The sequence below is a fragment of the Microtus oregoni genome, unplaced genomic scaffold (assembly GCF_018167655.1).
Source record: "Microtus oregoni isolate MIOR12 unplaced genomic scaffold, Mior012 000188F_ref0000398, whole genome shotgun sequence".
Lineage (NCBI taxonomy): Eukaryota > Metazoa > Chordata > Mammalia > Rodentia > Cricetidae > Microtus > Microtus oregoni.
Window position 1 is genome coordinate 66,658 of NW_024544847.1, and position 24,339 is coordinate 90,996.

Here is a 24,339-nt window from a genome sequence, read left to right on the forward strand (position 1 = left end):
CCCAGCACTCGGGAGGCAGAGGGAGGTGGATCTCTGTGAGGCCAGCCTGGTCTACAAGAGCTAGTTCCAGGACAGGAACCAAAGCCACAGAGAAACCCTGTCTCGAAAAAACCAAAAAAAAAAAAAAAAAAATAAAATAAAATAAAAAAATAAATAAAAATGCCGGCTTTCTGGGCTGTCTGGCCAGGGCAAACTCTGACTCTTTTATGCAGGCGGTTCGTGTGGTTTGCAAGCACAGGCTGCTGAAGCTCGCTTGCTGGCAGGGACCTTGAAATGCCATAGAGTTGTGGCAGTAAACTCTGCTACAGCCAGTAAGTATCTCAGCCATGAGGCTAGAAAGCTAAGGAATGGGCTGGATCCAGCCGGCAAAGCCACGCCTTTAGTCCTACTGAGATTGCTTGGTAAATTAAAGACTCATGTGGTCAGAAAAAGAGAGATATACAGTAAAGAGAGATTCAAAGACAGAGAAAATTTCTGAATGGTTTAAATTGTGTTAAAAATATATGCAGACCAAAAGTTGAAGTTCTTAAAGTAAAAAACAAAAAAAGGAAGAGAGTTGTTGTGTGTGGTAGCACACGCCTTTAATCCCAGTGCCTAGAAGGCAGAGGCAAACAGATCTCTGTGAGTTCAAGGTGTAGTAGCTTACACCTTTAATCCCAATGCCTGGGAGGCAGAGACAGGCGGATCTCTGAGAGTTCAAAGACAGCATGGTCTACAGAGTTACTTCAGGTCAAAGATACAGAGAACCTGTCTCAAAAAGCAAAGAGTTAAAAGTAAAAATAAACAAAATAGAGGTTAAAACAAAGCTGCACAAAGATGGAAAATACACAGAGAATTTTGATACTGTATGCTATTATGCTCTCTTTGAATTATTTAAATGCTGAGGAAGGAGCAAGAGATGCTAAAAGATATTTATTCATAAATGCTGCTGAACTAATCCAACATAGATATTTTGATGCCTTGATTTTGAAATTTGGATCTAAGGACATGATGCTTTGGAAAGGAGTTTCTTATTTTGTTTTCACAGAGGATGAGACCCTGTTCATTTCTTCTATTCCGATTTGGTATGATGGACCACGCCCTCCTGAAGGGTTGTTGTGAACATCTTCAGAAAATTGCTTCGCTTAACTGCCAACTGAGATGAAACTAGCACACAGGTCATACCATGAAAGACCTAATTAATGACACCCACATTCAGCAGGAAGCAGTTTGGAGAGAAAAAACTGCACCCATGTTCCCAAATATGGTTTATAAATGTCCTTTTACATTTAAAGGGGAATATGATATAGATATGAATAATTTGCATTAGTATAGATTTTGCTTTATTGATAGAGATTTAAGGTCAATTTTGTTATATGTATATGTATTTCTGATCTTTATTAAGGTATTGTGATTGTGTAGTTCATTTAAAAATGTAATGTATATAGGTAGTTAATAGATAATTATAATAGTCAAGTTTGTAGTCATGTTAGTTAATATTTTCTAGATATATAGAGATATATTTTAGATAGACATTCTTCATGTCTTTCAAAGATTACAGAATAGGACATTTAATGTTTTAATAACTGAGGACTTTTCATGACAATGAGACACTCTGCTCCTGGCAGCACCAATCTACTTCAAGAGGAAGATGGGCATCGAAGAGACTCGTTATGGAGTTTGATAACCATTTGGGCAAGAAACTGCTCTTGCCTGGACTATTGCATAAACTGGACACAGAGAATCCACAAAAAGAGGACTACTGAACTTGCCTAAGGTGAGGTGATTTTTCGGGGTTCCTGATTCATGAAAGAGTCTGCGAGACATTCTGCAGGACACAACAGATAGTGACTGAACTGACTTTGAATTTTCCTGCTTTATGGAAATTTCTGCTGGATAGCATGGGCCTGAAGGCTGAGGATGGATGCCCCAATGGTACAGAGGAACTTTGGGTGACTGTACAGGCAGCGAGATGTCTCTGTCATTTCTCAAGTTTTAAAAGTTGCTTTTTTCTTGTTTGCTTAGGTAGTATTGTATCTTTCTGGAGACTTTGATGGAGTTAAGAATAGTTAGTTATAGTTATAGTTTTCCTTAGTTATGATAAAGATTATTGTAACTTTTACTTGATAACTGTTTTGTTATATGTAATTTTGCTATGTTAAAGTTAAAGCCTTTTTTTTTTTTTTGTTTAAACCGAAAAAGGGGAAATGATGGAGGAAGGTCATTGGCTAATAAAGGAACTGCCTTGGCCCATTTTATTGGTTAGAAGATAGGTGGGAGGAGTAAACAGAACAGAACGCTGGGAGAAAGAGGAAGTGAGCTCAGACTCGACAGCTCTCCTCTTGGGAGCAGACGCCTGAGAGAGACGCCATGCCCCGCTCCCGGGATGAAGCTCTGACCCAGGATGGACTAGGCTAGAATCTTCCCGGTAAGCGCACCTTGGGTGCTACACACAGATGATTAGAAATGGGCTAAATTAATATGTGAGAATTAGCCTAGAAGAGAATGGGCCAAGCAGTGTTTAAATGAATACAGTTTGTGTGTTGTTATTTCGGGGCATAAGCTAGCCGAGCAGGCGGCTGGGGTGCTGGGAACGTAGCCCTGCCGCTGCCCTAATTACCACAAGGGCTGTTGCATGGGACAGTGATCTTTAAGTTTTTTCCCATTTTAAATAAATACCACCCTATTAATCATAATTCCAACCTGGTGTGGCATCGTTTGTGACTTACGCCTTCACTTCAGGATGAATTTTGTTTTAGTAGCAGCATGGGATTGAGTTTATGGTGAACTGACTACCATTGCATAAGATCTTTTTAAATTTATCATACAATTTAAACCTTAGCAAGTCAATTTCCACATACCAAAACCTCTTATCTGAATGTTTCCTAAGGAAACAAATCAAAGCAATTCCCAGTCACATTGCATCTTGGTTTTCAAAGCTCCCTCACAACCAAGTTTTACAGTGGCTTTGAACCCTTTCGGACGAAATCAGATCCAATTCAAATCTTTCAAACAGAAGGTATCCATTACGAAGTTTACAGTCACAAAAAGCAGTTCAAAGCCAATGTGCTAACATTCTGGAATTCAAGCCAGCTGTGATGCTCTGAGGGTTTTCCTCCTATACTCAACCTAATCCAGAGAAGTTTCTCTTTGCAGTGGGTAGCAAGTAATGTAAAGACTCAAAGTCAAAATGCTGATTTAGCATCTGCTGAGTGTTGGGCTCTAAGTGGGATACCTAACTGGAGTCACCAAGGCTCAGGGAACATCACAAAAGATCCCTGTTCTGTGATGGACAGAATGAAAGAGCAGGAGTACTGGAAGGAGTGCTGTGAGATGTGTATTTCTGAATGTTACATAGCTGTTGTGCTCATGAACTCACTACTGCCATAGGTGCTTGTGCATAACTTGCACAAGACCAACACAACAAGACCAGTCATTATTCTCTGAGGCAGCACCAATTGAACTGAGAGATTTTCAGTACAACAACAAAAACCAAACAAATCAAACAGATTTGACAACAATAAAACAAACAGAGAGAGTATGAAAATGGGAATCAGTGGTTGGGAGTGTGCCCTGGAGGGCTGAGAAGAAGGGATTTGGGAATGTATATGATCAAGCTACTGTGTTTAAAGATATAAACTTTTCAAACAAATAAATAAAAATGTTATTTTATACCTGCACAGTACCCCTCCACTCTGTTAACTCCACACCTCTTACCAGGGATGCTGATCTCCTTCTAGACCCTCTCCCTCTGCATGGGACCCATTTGATCCCCACAAACAACTTAACTTATGCTGATGATGTGGAGACATAGATATTCTACCGGTACTCTCTGGAGCACCACCTCCCCACCCTAATAGGCATATAGTTGGGTTGCTTCCCAGGGACCACGGCCTCCTCCTAGTACCTCTTTCTTCCTTTGGGACTCCCTAAATCACAGATTCTTCTCCACTAGGAACCCTCTATCCAGTTATGTGGCACAGAGAAACAGATATGCTACATGTTGTTATGGAATATTATTTAAATCTGTGTTACATTTGTTCGTGCTGTGGGACATTTTATAATCTGAAGTTGTTTGCCTTCTTTTATGCTGCATTTGTTTAACTTTGTGGAGCTGTGTTTATTTGCCTTTCATAACATTTAATTGTTCTGATAAAGAGCTCAATGGCCAATAGTGAGGCAGGAGAAACAATAGGCAAGCTTGACAGGAAGAGAGAATAAACAGCAGTTGAAATCTGGAAAAAAGGCCTGAGGAGCGAGGGGAGGAGGAGGACTCAAAAGACAAGCCACACAGCTACACAGCCAACAATATGGTAAGAAAGAAAGATATACAAAAATAGAAAAAGATAAAAGCCCAGAGTCAAAAGATATATGGGATAATTTAAATTAAGAAAAGTTAGCAAGAAACAAGCCAAGATAAAGCCATGTACTCATAAGAAAGAGTAGGCCTCTGTGCGTGATTTACTTGGGAGCTGCATGGTGGGTCCCCCAAAGAGCCAAAGAGGAAAAAAACCAAAACAAAAAACCCAGCCAAAACATGTGCATTGTTCTTCTCTCAGAACAGCCATCCTTGCAACTCTCGTCAACTCTTGGTCTACACATTCTGTTCTTATGTCTAGTCTGATAAGTTTGTCTAACCCTGCCTCTACTGCACCCTCCCCAATCCCCAGACCTGACCCCATCCCAGGTTGGTGAGGGCCACCTGTACCCTTTTTAACCCCAAGTTGAGGCAGGGTGGCAATACTGTGTGTAAGCCCAATCTGCTATTTCCATATTGAAAACAGAACCATCAAACAAGCCCATATGCCCAGGTGTCATTGCAACAATGAGATGACATGTCCAGACAGTATTTGACCCCTCTCAATTCAGTATTCTCACAAAATTGTTCCCCAGTGAGATTTGCCTAGATGAATCCTAGGACAAAGAGTTTAGATGAATAATCATAAACTTCAAAGAATTAAGGAGTTTAAAGATGTCAGTAAAAAACTAGATCGATGAAAGTAAAGAGAATGAACTCAAACAGAATATATGCCCAAGTATTTTGCAAGAAAACACAATTTCAAGGTTAAATGAAACAACAAAGGTAATTTAGGATTTGAAATGGCATTCAACAAAGACATAGAAATATTGAAGAGAACTTAAGTTGAAATGAATAGAAAAATGAAAATTTTGATAGCCCAATTAGAAAATTCAAAGGAAAGCTTTAAAGTAGAATGGATCAAGTAGAAGACAAAATATAAAGACCCAAAGTTAAGAAGGGGAATTAGAGTACTTATACAAAAAATATTTTAAAAACTAAAACAAACAAACAAGGAAACAAAAAACCGGATGAACTTTTAGGAAGTGTGGGGTACCAGGAAAAGATTAAATATTCAGTTTATAGGCATAGATGAAGGAGAAGACTCCCAGGTCAATGCACAGACTAGATCTTCAACAAGATCATAGAAGAAAACTACCCCAAATCAGGAAAGGCAAACACCTAAAAATACAAGAAGCACAGATATTACTTGTAGAAAGGATTAGAAAAATCTTCCCATGATATATTATAGTTGGAACACTAAATATGCAGAACAAAGAGAGGGTATTGAAATTTATGAGAAAAAACTAATCAAGTCAAATGCAAAGTCAAACACATCAGAATAACAGCTTATTTTCATGAATACTTTGATAGCCAGAGGTCCTGGAGCACTGTACTCTATATTTTAAAGGCAATGAATGACAAACTTGACCACTGTACCGAACAAAGTCATCTGTAATAGTTGAAGGAAAAATAAAAACTTTCCATGTTACAAACAGGCTAAAATAATTCATGTCCACCAAGCTAGCCCTGCAGAGAAAACTGAAAGCAATACTTCTGTGAAGAAAGGAATAAGCCTAGCTAAGAGATAGAAGAAGGAAAACATAATTACTGAAATAGAAAGTGTGACTAAGAGCACAAACAGCAAACAAAAACCATTTTTTACAATCAACCTACACACCTTTCAATATTAACTCATATTAATGACATCTGTTTTCTAATAAACATCCAGCTTGATGAATTAAGAAAGAAAACCAGTCTTTCTGTTGCCTGTAATTATTCTTCTTGGTTTTAAAGATAGGCAGCACCTTAAAGAGAAAGTATGGAAACAGTATTCTTAGTAAATGGGATCAGGAAGTCAGAAGGTCTTGCTATCCTAATCCCTGATGAAACAGACTTCAAACTAAGACTAATCAAGAGAGATAAATAAGGACAGTTCATTCTCACCAAGGGAATAATTAGCCAAGAAGACATTATAATTCTAAAAATATATGCACCCATCTCTGGTGCACCCAATTTAGCAGAAAGTGTAGTACTAGAATGAAAACTAGAATGTCTCTCCAGAAAGGTAATATACATGCTATGAAGATCATGTCCAAGGATGAGACATCATCTCTACTGAACAGACTTCATACCTTGGAACTCTCAATGAGGGCATTAGAGCAGAACACTGCACAGGAGGTCCAGACATTACAAAAGGCAGTGATAAACAGATTTGAAAATATTGAGGAAATTATCAAATTTGATGACCAGGAACAAAAGGTAAAAAGGCAAACTTTAGCCTCGTTGGTACATAAAAATCTCCATGATAGCTTCCCCAGAGTTCTGCCTGCCTTTCCAGTTAAATCAGAAAATGTATCTGGTTCCAAGTACCCTAAGGTTGTCAAGGAATATACATGGAAGCTCATATGTATGACTGATACAAAAGAAATTAAACAAGCAATTGTTGCTTATGGACTACAGTTGTCCTTTGTTAGGGAAATGGTCAGAACATGGGCTTTCAGTAGCAAAGCCACACCTCAAGATTGGGCTCAGTTAATCTCAGCAGTCCTAGAAATAGACCGCAATTACTTTGGAGATGGTTTTTAAAAGAGGAGGCAAGAATTTTAGAGCAACAAGAAAAATCAAAAGGACTTGAGATTTTTCTAGATCAAATTCTAGGTGAAGGACTTTACTCTGATCCTCAGGATCAAGCTCTTTGTGATGACCACACCTTTCCTCTATGTAGCACAGCAGCTTTAGAGGCCTGGGACAGGATTCAGGAATTAGAAAGAAAGTTGAATAATATCTTAGGGTTAAACATGGTCAGAGAGAACCTTTTGGTGCTTTTTTTTTTTTTGCAAAGCTTAATGAGGGCTGTACAAACAGGGTTAACTGACCCAGAAGCTAGATGTATAATAACTGAATCTTTGGCTTATGAGAATGTGAACATTGAGTGCAAATAGATCCTTGGGCCTTTAAAGATCAGATCAGCATCCATGGATGAATGGGTCTTGCATACAATGAATATTGAGACACTTGACTATGGTAGTGAAGTGTGGGTAGGAGAAGCAATTTCCAGTGGTAACATCAGAATACCAGATGTTTTAATTGTGGTAAAATTGGACATCTGAAAAGGGATTGTAGACAATGGATTCTTAGAAATAGGAAGACTCAGCCTTCAGGTATATGTAGGAGGTGTGGCAAAGGCTGACACTGGACCAATGAATGTAGGTCAATGAAAGATAGACAAGACAACCCGACACCATCAGGAAATGCCATGGGGGGGCATATGGTCCAGTCATTCCCAGTTACTGTGGAGAACGTGTCTTGTCAGGAACATTAAAAACATTAACGTCTGCTGTAAAAAGCAATACTAGTCTGTATGATGGGTTAAATGGGGAGGATGAATCAAAAACTCCAGTAGGACAGAAGAAACTTATCTTCTGGAAGACTTCTATAAATGATCAGAGATCAAAGCTAATAGTGTGTATAAATGGCATTTTTATCAAAGGTTTACTAGACATGGGTGTGGGTGTATCATTACTCCAGAATCTTGGCATCTGAATTGGCATCTTCAAGAGGTAGATGTTAAGTTCTTGAGAATTGGAACATTATCTCAGGTAAAAGTAAGCATGAGATGAGCTAAATGCATAGGGTCAGAAGGGCAAATAGGAAGACTAAGGCCATATATAGCCAATATTTCAGTCAATTTGTGAGGTTGTTAACTATTGCAGCAATGGAACACCCAGATTAACATTCCTGAAGCCCTCAAAACTTATGTTTCTGAGAAATATTCTAGAAGATATTATAGATGATGGACACCAGCCATTCGGGCTGTACAAGAACACAACACAATTGATAAACCTTTAGAGTTACCAACAGCCCTACCCTTAAAATAGTTAACTGAGAAACCAATATGGGTTAAGCAGTGGCCTCTAGCTGAGGAAAAGTTGCAGGCTTTAGAGCAGCTGGTACAAGAGCAACTAGATGCTCAACATATAGAAGAATCTACCAGCCCTTGGAACTCTCCTGTATTTGTTGTTAAAAAGAAATCTGGAAAATGGAGAATGGTGACAGATCTTAGAGCTAGGAACAAGGCTAATCAACCTTTGGGCCCACTACAATCTGGAATTCTATTACCTTCTCTGTTACCAAAGGGATGGCCGTTCATAGTTATTGATTTAAAGGATTGTTTCTTCACTATACCTTTACAAGAAAAGGATAGATTAAAGTTTGCCTTCACAGTGCCTACTTAATTCTCAGCCTACTAGGAGATATCAATGAGCCATCCTCCCACGTGCAATGCTCAAACCCCCACCCTGCGCTGATACTTTGTCAGCCAGCCACTGGAAATAATACATAAGCAATTTCCTAAGTCTATAATTTGTCATTACATGAATGACATTTTGCTATGGGATTCAAATATAGTTACTTTAAAAAGGATGTTTGAAGAAGTAAATAAAGTCTTGCCTAAATGGGGATTACAAATTGCTACTGAAAAGTTTCAAAGAGGTGATTCTGTTAATTACCTAGGTTATTCTGTCAGATTGTATATATGTATATTCTTATCTCTGTTTAGGACATTTTATATATTGAGACAAGTTTTAGGATATATTTTCATATTGTATTATATATTACTCCTACATCTGATCAAGATACTTACAGACTGTTTACGTTTTGAGGTCATTGTCCTCATTTGTTGCACATTTGTTTATAGATTATTTAATATTCTGACATGAACTTTTAGTCTTTAATTTATACAGGTATTAATTATTATAGGCCAATAGTTGCTCATGTTTGTTGTACATACAGTCAGATCAGTTAGGTAATATAGATACATAGAGACTGTATACTGTCTAGATAGGCAATCTTCAACCACTTCAAGGATCTGTGGAACATGGCTTTAAATAACTCAGGGCTTCTGTAGACATGAGACATGACTGCTTATGACAGCAACAGTCAATTCCTGAAAGAATGTTGAGCACCAAAGACACTCCACTTGGAGCTTGTTTTCTTCTTGGCAAAACTTGCCTTTGGGCAAGGAACTGATGATTCCTCAACCAGTGACAAGTTACATGATATACAGAAATGGATAAGCGTGACTGTCAGATCATGCTAAGACAGGGTAAGATGATTTTGAAAATTTTCCTTCCTCTGAAAATGGTCTGTCAGTTATGCTAGGCCTTGGCCAAAGATGGTTTCTTCAAGGTTGCAAAATGAGACTTTGGGTGATTGCTCAGGTAGCTAATTGTCTCTGTCATATATCGCTCAGTTTGGAAGCTACTTGATTATACTTCCTGCCTGTTCAAGTAATATTATCTTCTTCTCAGGCCTTTGATGGGGTTGAAAATGATAGTCATAGTTACTGTACTCTTATGATCTAGACAATCCATTTCCTATACAAGACTTAGACTCCATAGGATAGAATGTTTATTAAACCTTTTAGCTTATGTTCCTTGCTTAATATTGTTTATGCAGGTTGTAGTTCTAATTATACTTGATATCTGTTCCTAGTATATATAGTTTTGTACTGGGTTTGGAACTCTCTTATTTAAACAAAAGGGGGAGGTGCTGTGGAGCACATTCAGCACTTTCAGCCAATATCCTTTAAGATACCAACCCACATGGACATGGACTCTTTTGCTTTAAAAAGCAGCAGTAGTGCTGTACCAGAAGAGCCATGAGGAGAGGTGAGTGTGTACCCGACTGGCCGATGGGACACCCTGGAAGGGAGCACAGGCACTATCCAATCCCCTAAACTTTCTGGTCCTTTAGTGGGAGAGTCTCTCCCCGGCTACTGCCTTTATCTTCTTATCCAATGCCAGCTTGCCCCCAGGCACCCCTTCCCATCTGCAGGGTCATAGGATTCCCCAACTCAGCCTGCTGTGGAACTGAGGGTCTGCGGACAAAGTGGTGAGGGCAACTGCTGCAGGAGTTTCTTTGTTCTACTGAGCCTGCACCCAGCAAGGCTGCCCTTTTTCCTGTGAGGTCCCTGGCAAGCAAGTGACCTGGATCCTGTACCAGAGGTTCCGTTCAGAGGGCCTACTTCAGAGTGGAGAGGAGCTGAGAGACAACTCCAGTGCTGAGGGGACCTAAGAGAGGACAGACCAAGAAAACCCCCCAAGTGCAGAGGTAGCCACAGCAAAAATTGGACCAAGTTGCCAAGACTCTCCTAACAGCATTTGAAGAAAGAGGTGGACAGGCGCCAATACAAGAATTCCTCCAACAATCTGAAAAGCAACATAACAACACTAGAATCCAGCGAACATACAACAGGAAGACTTGAATACCCTAATCCTTAAGAAGTAGAAGAAATAGACTTTAGATGTAACATTATGAAAATGTTAGAGATCATTAAACAGGATGTGAAAAACTCCTTTAAAGAAATGGATGAAAAGATTAACAAAAAGTTAGAAGAAATGAATAACCCTCAAAGATCTCCAAGAAAACCAAGACAAAGCAATCAAACAGGTAAGGGAAATGATGTGGGAATGTCATATAACAATCTGTTGATTTTATTAGTTAAGCAATAAAGAAACTGTTTGGCCCTCATAGGTTAAAACATAGGTGTGAGGAGTAAACAGAACAAAATGCTGGGAGGAAGAGGAAGTGAGCTCAGACTCGACAGCTCTGCTCTCTGGAGAGAGACGCCATGCTTCCCTCTCCAGATGCGATAGCTCTGCTCTCTGAGACACACGCAATGAAGCAAGCCGCCTGGTTAGACATGCTGAATCTTTCCCGGTAAGACCGGAGCTACACAGTTTATTAGAGACGGGTTGATCGGGATATCAAAATTAGCCAGTAAGGGCTAGAGCTAAAGGGCCAAGCAGTGTTTAAATGAATACAAGTTGTGTGTTGTTATTTCGGGGCATAAGCTAGCCAGGCGGCCGGGGTGCTGGGGACGCAGCCCCGTTGCTCCTATTACTACAAATGGCACCCAACGTGGGGCAACTGTATCCACTAAAAGCCTGAAAAAGCTTGGGAAAGTGTAAAGCATATTTTCTTGGTAGCAGCGATTTTTCGGGTCTGCTCTGCTTGCTAGAGGCAAGCAAGCACTCTCATGTAAGAGAGGCTTCCTGACTCAGCTTTAGCTGCAAATCCCTGCAGCTCATTAAGAAGTCCTGCCACAAAACACTTAAACAGTGTTGATGAAAAGCTGAATGCATGCTTTTCAGTTTTCAGCCGTAGCAGGAAAAAAGCTGCGCCATTTAAATATGCCGGCTTTCTGGGCTGTCCTGCCAGGAAAAACTCTAACTCTTTTACGCAGGCGGTTTGTGCGGTTTACAAGCACAGACTGCTGAAGCTCGCTTGCTGGCAGGGACCTTGAAATGCCATAGAGTTGTGGCAGTAAACATGGCTACAGCCAGTATCTCAGCCATGAGGCTGGAAAGCTAAGAAATGGGCTGGATCTAGCTGCCAAAGCCTCGGCTTTAATCCCACCCACATTGCTCAGTAAATTAACGACTCGTGATCAGAAAAAGAGAGATATACAGTAAAGAGAGATTCAAAGACAAAAAAAAATTTCTAAATGGTTTACTGTGTGTTAAAAATATATACAGGCTAAAAGTTATAGTACTTAAAGTAACAAACAAACAAAAAAAAAGAGAGTAGTTGGGTGTGGTAGTACACACCTTTAATCCCAACTGTAGTGATAAGAGCGGCGGGGCTGCGTCCCCAGCACCCCAGCAGCCTGGCTAGCTTATGCCCCGAAATAATTTCACGGACACTGCATTCTTTTAAACACTGCTTGGCCCATTTCTATTTAGCCTCTTCTAGGCTAACTCTCGCATCTGGACTAGCCCATTTCTAACTATCCGTGTGTAGCACCCCAAGGTATGCTTACCGGGGAGATTCTAGCCTACGTCCATCCTGGGTCGGAGCTTCATCGTGTGTGCCTCAGAGAGCAGAGCTTTCACGTCTACCCCGGAGAGAGGAGCATGGCATCTCTGCTCCAGAGTGCAGAGCTGTCAAGTCTTAGCTCACTTCCTCTTCCTCCCAGAATTTTGTTCTGTTTACACCTCCCACCTATGTCTTAACCTATTAGGGCCAGCCAAGCAGTTTATTTTTTTAACCAATAACCTTCCTCCATCATCCAACACTTGGGAGACAGAAGGAGATTAACCTCTGTGACTTCAAGGTGTGATAGCACATGCCTTTAATCCCAGTGCCTAGAAGGCAAAGACAAACAGATCTCTGTGAGTTCAAGGTGTAGTAGCATACACATTTAATCCCAATGCCTCGGAGGTAGAGACAGGCAGATCTCTGAGAATTCAAGGACAGCCTGGTCCACAGAGTTATTCCAGGTCAAAGATACACAAAAAACCTGTCTCAAAAAGCAAAAAGTTAAAAGTAAAAATAAACAAAATAGAGTTAAAATAAAGCCACACAAAGATGAAAAATACACAGAAAATATTGATATTGTATGCTATTATGCTCTCTTTAAATTGTTTAAATGCTGAGGAAGGAGCAACAGATGCTAAAAGATATTTGTTTATAAATGCTGCTGAACTAATCCAACATAGATATTTTGAAAATGCCTTGACTTTGAAATTTGGATCTAAGGACATGATGCTTTGAAAAGGAGTTTCTTATTTTGTTTTCACAGAGGATGAGACCCTGTTCATTTCTTCTATTCCACTATGGTATGATGGACCACGCCCTCTTGAAGGGTTGCTGTGAACATCTTCAGAAAATTGCTTCACTCAACTGCCAACTGAGATAAAACTAGCACACAGGTTATACCATGAAAAACCTAATTAACAGCGGAAAGCAGTTTGGAGAGATAAAACTGTGCCCATGTTCCCAAATATGGTTTATAAATGTTCTTTAACATTTAAAGGGGGATATGATATAGATATGAATAATTTGTATTAGTATAGATTTTGCTTTATTGATAGAGATTTAAGGTCAATTTTGTTATATGTATATGCATATTTCTGCTATTGATTAAGATATTGTGATTGTGTAGATCATTAAAAAATATAATGTATAATTAAGAAATATAGGTTAATGGATAATCATCAGTAATAGTCAATCTTGTAGTCATGTTAGTTAGATTTTCTAGATATATAGAGATACATTTCAGTTAGATAGACATTCTTCATATCTTTCAAAGACTGCAGAATATGGCATTTATTGTTTTAATAACTTAGGGTTATTCATGACAATGAGACACTCCGCTCCTGGCAGCACCAATCTACTTCAAGAAGAAGATGGGCATCAAAGAGGCACCTTATGGAGTTTGATATCCATTTGGGCAAGAAACTGCTCTTGCCTGGACTAATGCAGAAACTGGACACAGAGAACCCACAGAGAGAGGACTACTGAACTTCCCTAAAGGTGAGATGATCTTTTGGGGTTCCTGATTCATGAAAGAGTCTGCGAGACATTCTGCAGGACACAACAGATAGTGACTAAACTGACTTTAAAATGTCCTGCTTCATGACAATGTCTCTGGATATTATGGGCCTGTAGGCTGAAGATGGATGCCCCAACGGTACAGAGGAACTTTGGGTGACTGTACAGGCAGTGAGATGTCTCTGTCATTTCTAGAGTTTTGAAAATTGCTTACTTTTTGATTGCTTAGGTAATATTGTATTCTTCTGGAGTCTTTGATGGAGTTACAGAATAGATAGGTAGTTATAGTTATAGTTTTCCATTGTTATAATAAAAGATAAAATAGATATAAATATTGTAATTGTAATTCTTGCTTGAAAACTGTTTTGTTATATGTAATTTTGCTATGTTAAAGTTAAAGCCTTTCTTTTTGTTTAAACAGAAAAAGGGGAAGTGATGTGGGAATGTCATATATCAATCTGTTGATTTTATTGGTTAAGCAATAAAGAAACTGTTTGGCCCTCATAGGTTAAAACATATGTGGGAGGAGTAAACAGAACAAAATGCTGGGAGGAAGAGGAAGTGAGCTCAGACTCGACAGCTCTGCTCTCTGGAGAGAGACGCCATGCTCCCCTCTCCAGATGCGATAGCTCTGCTCTCTGAGACACACGTGATGAAGCAAGCTACCAGGTTAGACATGCTGAATCTTTCCCGGTAAGACCGGAGCTACACAGTTTATTAGAGATGGGTTGATCTGGATATCAAAATTAGCCAGTAAGGGCTAGAGCTAAAGGGCCAAGCAGTGTTTAAATGAATACAATTTGTGTGTTGTTATTTTGGGGCATAAGCTAGCCAGGCGGCCGGGGTGCTGGGGATGCAGCCCTGCCGCTCCTATTACTACAGGGAAACAGTTCAAGAACTGAAAACTGAAATGGAGGCAATGAAGAAAAAACAAACTGAGAGATGGTAGGAAATGGAAAACCTGGGTAAATGAACAGAAACTACAGAGACAAGTATCACCAACAGAATACAAGAGATAGAAGAAAGAATCTCAGGTGCTAAAGATACTATAGAGGAAATAAACACACTGATCAAAGAAAACAGCAAATGCAAGAAATTCTCATCACAAAACATCCAGAAAATCTGGGACAACATAAAAAGACCAAACTTAAGAATAATAGGGGTAGAAGAAGGAGAAGAAATACAGCTCAAAGACCCAGAAAATATATTCAACAAAATTATAGAAAAGAAAACTTCCCCAACCTAAGGAAGGATATTCTTATGAAGGTACAAGAAGCATACAGAACACCGAATAGACTCAATCAAAAAAAATCCCCTTGCCATATAATAATCAAAATACAAAACTACAGAATAATGAAAGAATATTAAGAGCTGCAAAGGAAAAAGGTCAAGTAACATACAAAGGTAAACCTGTCAGAATTACACCTGACTTTTCTATGGAAACCATGATAGCTAGAAGGGCTTGGATAGATGTGCTGCAGAAACTAAGAGACCATGGATGCAAGCCCAGACTACTATACCCAGCAAAGCTCTCTTTCACTATCGATGGAGAAAACAAGATATTCCAGTATAAAAACAAATTTAAACAATATGTAGCCACAAAACCAGCCTTACAGAAAGTAATAGAAGGAAAATTACAACCCAGGGAACCCAACAACACCCATAATAACTCAGACATCTAATAACCCTCCAACAGCACAACTCAGAGAAGAGAAACACCCAAAGTCTACCACCCAAAAAAAGTAACTGGAGTTAACAACTACTGGTCATTAATATCACTTAATATCAATGGTCTCAGTTTCCCTATAAAAAGGCACAGGTTAAGAGAATGGATGTAGAAACAGGATCCAACATTCTTCTGTTTACAAAAAACACACCTCACCCACAAAGACAAAAATTTACTCAGAGTAAAGGGTTGGGAAAAGGTTTTTCAATCAAACGAACCTAAGAAACAAGCAGGTGTGGCTATCCTAATATCTAACAAAATTGACTTCAAACAAAATTCAATCAGAAGAGATGGAGATGGACACTTTATACTCATAACAGGAACAATTCATCAGGATGAAGTATCAATTCTGAATATCCATGCCCCTAATATAAAAGCACCCACGTATGTAAAAGATACATTACTAGAACTCAAAGCACACATAAAACTCCACACACTAATAGTAGGAGACTTCACCATTCCTCTTTCACCAATGGACACGTCAACCAGACAGAAACTTAACAGAGAAATAAGAAAACTAATGGAGGTAATGAATCAAATGGACTTAACAGACATCTATAGAACATTCCACCCAAATAGGAAAGATTATACCTTCTTCTTAGCATCTCATAGATCCTTCTTGAAAATTGACCACATACTCGGTAACAAAGCAAACTTCCACAGATACAAAAAAATTTTAGTAACCACCTGTGTCTTATTGGATCACCATGGAATAAAGTTAGAATTTACCAACAATTCTACCCCCAGAAAGCCTACAAACTTATGGAAACTGAACAGTCAACTACTGAACCACACCTGGGTCATGGAAGAAATAAAGAAAGAAATTAAAGTCTTCCTTGAATTCAATGAAAATAAAGACACATCATACCCAAACCAATGGGACACTATGAAAGCAGTGCTGAGAGGAAAGTTCATAGCTCTAGGTGCCCACATAAAAAAAAAAAAAAAAAAAAAAAAAAAAAACGGAGAAAGCTCACATTAGAGACTTAACAGCACAGATGAAAACTCTAGAAAAAAAGAAGCAGGCTCACCCAGGATGTATAGAAGACTGGAAATAATCAAACTGAGGGCTGAAATCAACAAAATAGAAACATAGAAAACAATCCAAAGAATCAATGAAACAAAGACCTTGTTCTTTGAGAAAGAGAACAAGATTGACAAACCTCCATCCAAATAATCAAAAGGAAGAGAGAACATGCAAATTAACAAGATCAGAAATGAAAAGGGGGACATAACAACAGACACTGAGGAAATTCAGAGAATCATTAGGTCTTATTACAAAAGCCTATATGCCACAAAGTTGGAAAATGTAAAAGAAATGGACTTGTTTGTAGATAAGTACCATATACCAAAATTAAACCAAGAACAAGTGAACAATTTAAATAGACCTATAAATCGTGAGGAAATAGAAGCTGTCATAAAAAAAAAAACCTCCCAACCAAAAAAAGCCCAGGACCAGATGGGTTTCATGCAGAATTTTACCAGAACTTCCAAGAAGAGCTGATACCTATACTCCTTAATGTGTTTCACATAATAGAATCAGAAGAGTCATTGCCAAACTCTTTTTATGAAACTACAGTTACCCTGATACCCAAACCACACAAAGACTCAACCAAGAAAGAGAATTACAGACCAATCTCGCTCAGGAACATGGGTGCAAAAATTCTCAATAAAATATTGGCAAACAGAATCCAAGAACACATCAAAAAAATTATCCATTAGGATAAAGTAGGCTTCATCCCAGAGAGGCAGCACTGGTTCAACATACGAAAATCTATCAATGAGATCCATCATATAAATAAACTGAAAGAAAAAATCATATGATCATTTCATTAGATGCTGAAAAAGCATTTGACAAAATTCAATACCCCTTTATGATAAAGGTCTTGGGGAGGTTAGGGATACAAGCATCATACGTAAATATAATAAAAGCAATATACAACAACCAACAGTTAATATCAAATTAAGTGGAGAAAAACTCCAAGCCATTCCACTAAAATAAGGAACAAGATAAGGCTGTCCACTCTCACCATATTTCTTCAACACAGTGCTTGAAGTTCTAGCAATAGCAGTAAGACAACATAAGGAGATCAAGAGGATTCGTATTGGAAAGGAAGAAGTCAAACTTTCATTATTTGCAGATGATATGATAGTGTACATCAGTGATCCCTAAAATTCTACCAAAGAACTTCTACTACTGATAAATCCCTTCAGTGATGTGGCAGGATACAAAATCAACTCAAAAAAATCAGTAGCCCTCTTATACACAAATGATAGAGAAACAGAAAGGGAAATCAGAGAAACTTCACCTTTCATGATAGCTAAAAACAGCATAAAGTATCTTGGGGTAACACTAACCAAGGAATGAAAGATCTATTTGACACTAACTTTAAGGCTTTGAAGAAAGAAATTGAAGAGGATACCAGAAAATGAAGGATCTCCCATGTTCTTGGATGGGTAAGATCAACATAGTAAAAATGACAACTCTACAAAAGGCAATCTATAAATTCAACACAGTCCCCTTCAAAATCCCAACAAAATTCTTCACAGACCTTGAGAGAACATAATCAACGTTATATGACAAAAAAAACCCAGGATAGCCAAAACAATCCTATACAATAAAGGAACTTCCGGAGGCATTGCCATCCCTGACTTCAAACTCTATTACAGAGCTACGGTAATGAAAACAGCTTGGTATTGGCATAAAAACCGAGACGTCGACCAATGGAATCAAATTGAAGACCCAGATATTAACCAACAAACCTATGAACACCTGATTTTCAACAAAGGAGGTAAAAGTATACAATGGAAGAATGAAAGCATCTTCAACAAATGGTGCTGCCAAAACTGGATATCAACCTGCAGAAGAATGAAAATTGATCCATATCTGTCACCATGCACAAAACTCAAGTCCAAATGGATTAAAGACCTCAAAATAAATCAGACCACACTGAACGTGATAGAAGAGAAAGTGGGAAATAGACTGCAAAACATGGGCACAGGAGACCACTTTCTACATATAACCCCAGTAGCACAGACAATAAGAGCAACATTGGATAATTGGGACCTCCTGAAACTGAGAAGCTTCTGTAAAGTAAAGGACACTGTTAAGACAAAGAGCCATCCTACTGAATGGGAGAAGATCTTCACCAATCCCACATCAGACAAAGGTCTGATCTTTAAATTCTATAAAGAACTCAGGAAACTAGACATTAAAATTCTAAATAGCCCAATTAAAAATGGGGTACTGATCTGAACAGAGAATTTTCAACAGAAGAAGTTCAAATGGCCAAAAGACACTTAAGGTCATGCTCAACCTCCTTAGCTATCAGGGAAATGCAAATCAAAACAACTTGAGATTCTATCTTACACCTGTCAGAATAGCTAAAATCAAAAACACTAATGATAGCCTATGCTGGACAGGATGTGAAGTAAAGGGAACACTCATCCATTGCTGGTGGGAATGCAAACTTGTGCAACCACTTTGGAAATCAGTGTGGTGGTTTCTCAGGAAATTGGGAATCAGCCTACCTCAGGATCCAGCAATACTATTCTTGGAAATATACCCAAAAGATGCCCAATCATACTACAAAAGCATTTGTTCAACTATGTTCATAGCAGCATTATTTGTAATAGCCAAAACCTGGAAACAACCTACATGCCCCTCAATGGAAGAATGGATAAAGTGTGGAATATATACACATTATAGTACTACTCAGTGGTAAAAAACAATGATATCTTGAATTTTGCATGCAAATGGATGGAAATAGAAAACACTTTACTGAATGAGATAACCCAGATGCAAAAAGATGAATATGATATGTGCTCACTCATTAGTGGACTCTAGCCATAAAAAAAGGACATTAAGTCTATAGTTCACAAGCCCAGAGAAGCCAAATAACAAGGTCTACCCAAAGAAAAACATATATAAATCCTCCTGGAAATTGGAAACAAACAAGATTGCTGGGCAAAATTTAGGAGCATGGGAGTTGGGGTAGGGGTCGGGCTGGGGTTGGGGGAAGGGGTGGGGGGGGACAGGGAAGGGAGAAGGGAAAGACTAGGGAGAGCTTGGGGGAATGGGAGGGTGGATGGAGATGGAGGAAGGGCGGATATAGGAGCTGGGAAGAAGATATCTACATTAAGGGAGCCATTTTAGGGTTGGCAAGAGACTTGTTTCTAGCGGGGATCCCAGGTGTCCACAGGGATGTCCCCAGCTAGGTCCTTGGGCAACAGAGGAGAGGATGCCTGAACTGTCCTTGCCCCAGTATCACACCGACGTTTATCTTGAATATTACCATAGAATCTTCATCTGGCGACAACATTGAGATAGAGACAGAGAACCTCATCAGAACAAAGGACTGAGCTCCCAAGGTCCAGTTGAAGGGCAGAAGGAGGGAGAAGACGAACAAGGAAGTCAGGACCGTGAGGGGTTGGTCCACCCTCTGAGGCAGTTGCCTGTTCTAATGGGAGCTCACAAAATCCAGCTGGACCGGGACTGAACGAGCATGTGATCAAACCAGACTCTCTGATTGGGGCTGACAATGGGGGCTGACTGAGAAGCTATTGATAAAGGCACTGGGACTTGTTTTTACTGCGTGTACTAGTGTTTTGGGTCGCTAGTCATTTGGATGTACAGCTTCCTAGGCCTGGATGTAGGGGGAGGGCCTTGGACTTTCCACAAGGCAGGGTTCCCTGCCCTCTCTCAAGCAGGGAGGGGGAGGGAGCAGGGTGAGTGGAGGAGTGGGAGGGGAATGGGAGGAAGTGTACATTTTTGAATGGAAAAATAAAAATAACATTTTTTTAAAAAGCAGTGGTAGCAGTGTGCCCACTGTCTTTCTTAAGGCTCCTGCTTCTGGCTGCTAGACCCTGTTCCTGGTTGTGCAGCGGACTGTTGTCTAGGACAGTGATCTGTAAGTTTTCCCCTTAAATAAATAACCCTTTTATTAATCATAATTCTACACTAGTGTGGGGTTGTCTTGTGACTTACCTCATCACTGATGGGAGTGCAAATTGATACAGCGACTTTGGAAATCAGTATAGAGATTTTTTTGGGCAATTAGGAAACAATCTATCTCAAGACCCAGCAATATCACTTTGGGGCATATACCCAAAGACACCTCAATCATACCTAAGGTACATATGCTCAATTATGTTCATAGCAGCATTATTCATAATAGCCAGAACCTGGAAATAACCTAGATGCCCCTCAACTGAAGAATGGATAAAGAAAATGTGGTACAGTTACACAATGGTGTACTACTCAGTGATAAAAAATAATGATATCTTTAAATTTTTAGGCAAATGGATGGATCTAGAAAAATCCATATTGAGTGAGGCAACCCAGACACAGTAAGACAAATATAATATGTAGTCACTCATAAGGGGCTTTTAGACATAAAGCAAGAAAACAAACAAACAAACAAACAAACAACTAGCCCAGAGTCCACCAGCCCAGAGAACGCAGACTACAAAGAGGACCCTAGAAGAGACATACATGGATCTAATGTACATGGAACGTAGATAAAGACAAGATCTTCTGAGTAAATTGGGAGCATGTGGGTCACAGGAGAGTGTAGAAGGGGAACAGGGAGGAAAGAAGGGAAGTGGAGAAAAATGAATAACAATAAAAACAAGGAAGGTTGAAACATTGCCTGAGGAGCTTATGTGTTCCTTGTTGAATGCTTTCAGCAAACTAGCTCAGGCAAATTTTCTCCCATTTTAACGTTTCTCCTAATAAAGTAGTTTATTTTATTGAAAAGAAAGTTCTACAAGAATCCTTCTAAAGTTATTCAAAACAAAGCCAAAAAACCACATAAAATAAACAAACAAACAAACAAAAAAAACCCAATGACCATAGAAATAGGAGCACTTCAAAACTCCTTCTAAGAAGCCAGTACAACTCTAACATGTAAACTAATAAACACACACACACATGAACCACACAACAAAACAAAAATTTATCAAAAGCTACATGCCAATTTCCCTGATGAACATAGATGAAAAAAATTCTTAAGAAACATGCAGTGATATTTCACTTGTACATTATTAAATAAAGCAAGCCTGAACATCAGAGAGTTAAACCCCTAGTCATCCTTACAGGACCACTCCCACAGGGTATTTAAGTGGGCTCCCAGAGGAGGAACACGTGGTCCCAGATTTGGCATGTGCCCCCCGGTTTTCTGTCTCCCCTGCCATGCTTTCGGCCACCTGAGAGTGCAGCATTTAATAAATCATGGGCGTTTTAATTCAGTTTGTTTTGACCTAATTGGATTTCTTTGCGCCGGCCTTACGATTTTTTCCGAACAGTAAGAGCCAGTGGCTGACCGTTTTGCTTTTCTGACTTTCAGGTTGAACCTCATTATCTGTCTCTGTGGTTTTAATAATTGTGTTACATAAATGTAAATAACCAGTTATTTGGAAGAAAGTGACCAGCATAGGGAGTGGCACAATAAGGAGGTATGGTTTATTTTGGATGAAATGTGTCACTGTGGATGTGGGCTTTGAGGTCTCTTATGCTCAAGCTGTGTCCATGTGAACACAGACTCCTACTGCCTGCAGATCAAGATGTAGAATTCTCAACACCTTCTCCACATATTTGACTGAATGCCACCATCTCCCACCATGATGATAACAAACTGAACCTCTGACAATTTTAAGGCAGCCCCAATTAAATGATCATATGTATAAGAGTTGCCTTGGTCATATTGTCTCTTTACAGCAACAGAAACCCTAAGACTCGATATAAACTAATTAAGATAATAAATCATATAAATGGGTCTAAAGAAAAATTACATGATTATCTCAGTAGATGTATAAAAAGTCTTTGACAAAACTCAAAATTCCTTCATGAGAAAAGTTGTACAGAGAACAATATCAGAGGGACCATACTTCAACACAATGAATGCTCTTTATAACAAACACACAGTCAACACTTTCCTAAATGGAGAAAGACCTCAAAGTAATCCTATTAAAATCACGAATAAGATATGGTTGTCCACTAATCTCACTCCTTTACTTTCTTTAAAATATTTTTTTCTCATTTTACTTTTTATTCTATGTGTAATTATGTTTTGCCTGTATACATGTCTGTGCAGTGCCCTCAAAGGTCAGAAGAGGTTGTCAGATACCCGGGGAACTGAACTTACAGACAATTGTGAGCTGTCATGTGTGTGCTGGGAATTAAATCCAGGTTTTCTGAAAGAACAGCCGGTGGTCTCAAATACAGAGATACTTTTCCAGCACTCCCAATTTTTTTTTTTTTTTCAATATAGTGCTCAAAGCAGTAGCTGGAGCAATAAGAGAAGGAAATTAAATGGAAACAAGTAGGAAAAGAAGTCAAATTTTCTCTATTTACACATGCTATGACCTTATACATGTCTTTGTTTCACTTGAAGAAGCTCATCTCACCTGAGCAGTGAATTAAGACTTTCAGCTGGAGGCCACCTTGTTCCAGGAGCTTCCTAATTGGGGTTGTACCTACTTACCCTGATACCCTTCTCCAGTCTTATAGAGAGCATGATGCTCTTGCGGTGCTGCAGTGAAAGGGTCCTGCTCTGGGACCATGAAGTTTACACGCCTATGCTGGTGTACTCTACTCTGTTGTGTGAGTCTCCAGTTCTTTTGAGCTGTAGTTCCCTCATATAGGACTCTGACCTCATGTCCCACAGGGATAGGTAGCATCCTACAATGTAGTTCAGATTGTCTCAAGCTCAGATTCTTCCTGATTAATTTCACCTGTTCCGGTATTATAGGACTATGTCCACAACCAGTTAATAATCTTATATTTGAAGACTTAAGATTTTCGTATTGTTGGATCCAAGACTTCAAGGTGGGTATAGTGTCTAAGAGACAGAGAGATTCTGACAAACTTCTTGGGGGCTGAGGTACGTATTTCAAATAATAGCTGACAGAACCTAAGTGGCAATTGTGAGCTAGGGAGGAAGGTGAGACACAGTTCTGATACACAATGAAATATGAGCACGGAAGCTTGTGATTGAGTGAAATTGTTTCAGGGGAACAACTTGGAAGCTTGGAATAGTGATGACAAGAACTGGGAGAACAATATGGCTGGTAACCTCTAGGAGGAACATTTTTAGGGAGAGAGATATGATCAGGAGAATATCTGCTATAATATTATCAGTGGAGTCCTCTATAAGGCCCAGGTGCAAGGGCCTTCATGTGTGCAGCTTGATTTCGTGAGATCTGCACCTGTTGGAGAGGTGGCAGTGGGAGAAAGGGTGAGCAGTGCTCTGATAATGAAAATGAGACATAATCTGTAGAATGCCTTTTTACATGTCTCACAATAAATGATGCCAAGGTGATATCTAGGAGTGAAGGCTTTTGGCTTTGTAGTTTTATTCTGAAGGCTTATTGTAGCCAGGGAAGTATGCACTTTGAAGGGAGAGACAAGGGTTATGTGTGGTCAGGACTTTCACAGAGTAGCACCAGGATGAAGAGTAGGAAGTAATTTCCCATGTCCCCGCATCTGTCCCTATGTGCTATGAGCTTGGAAAAGTTAACCTCTCCCTCTAGACCATGAGCACTGAAGAGGGGTGGCTATTTTGGTGCTTGTAAAGAGGAAGAGGCAAGGGTGTTGCCTGCATAAGTTAAAATAAGGGAAGTTAGACTAACGCTGAGGCAAGAGCTTTCCCTGTCTTTAGGGTAGATCTCAAGGGAAGAGACCTTCTTGGAAATCTAGGAGCTGCATGACCCTTGAAATTTCAGAACCCACTCATATTTTGATTGAACTATGGGTGACATTTGGACTAGGTTTACTTTGGATAACCATGGATTTCCAGTTTCTTCAAGGACCAAATGCAACTTGGGTACTACCAAGCCCAGAGGGATCATCTCTAGCCTGTGACTCTTAGCATTCCTCCATGTCTCCTCTGATTTTACATTTGAGTTGCATGTCCCAGGTCCCCATACAGTGGCAGGCTCACCTGTAAGAACCTCCTTCTATGTTATGTGGACTAGAAGTCCCATTCCCAGCTGCCAG

At 39.4% G+C, this 24,339-nt stretch overlaps 1 protein-coding gene across 1 annotated transcript in view; it reads right to left on the reverse strand.

Moving 5' to 3' along the window:
• LOC121445425 (NACHT, LRR and PYD domains-containing protein 1a-like) overlaps positions 1 to 24,339 on the reverse strand; it is a 91,105-nt gene that overhangs the window by 55,021 nt on the left and 11,745 nt on the right. The window lies entirely within an intron of this gene.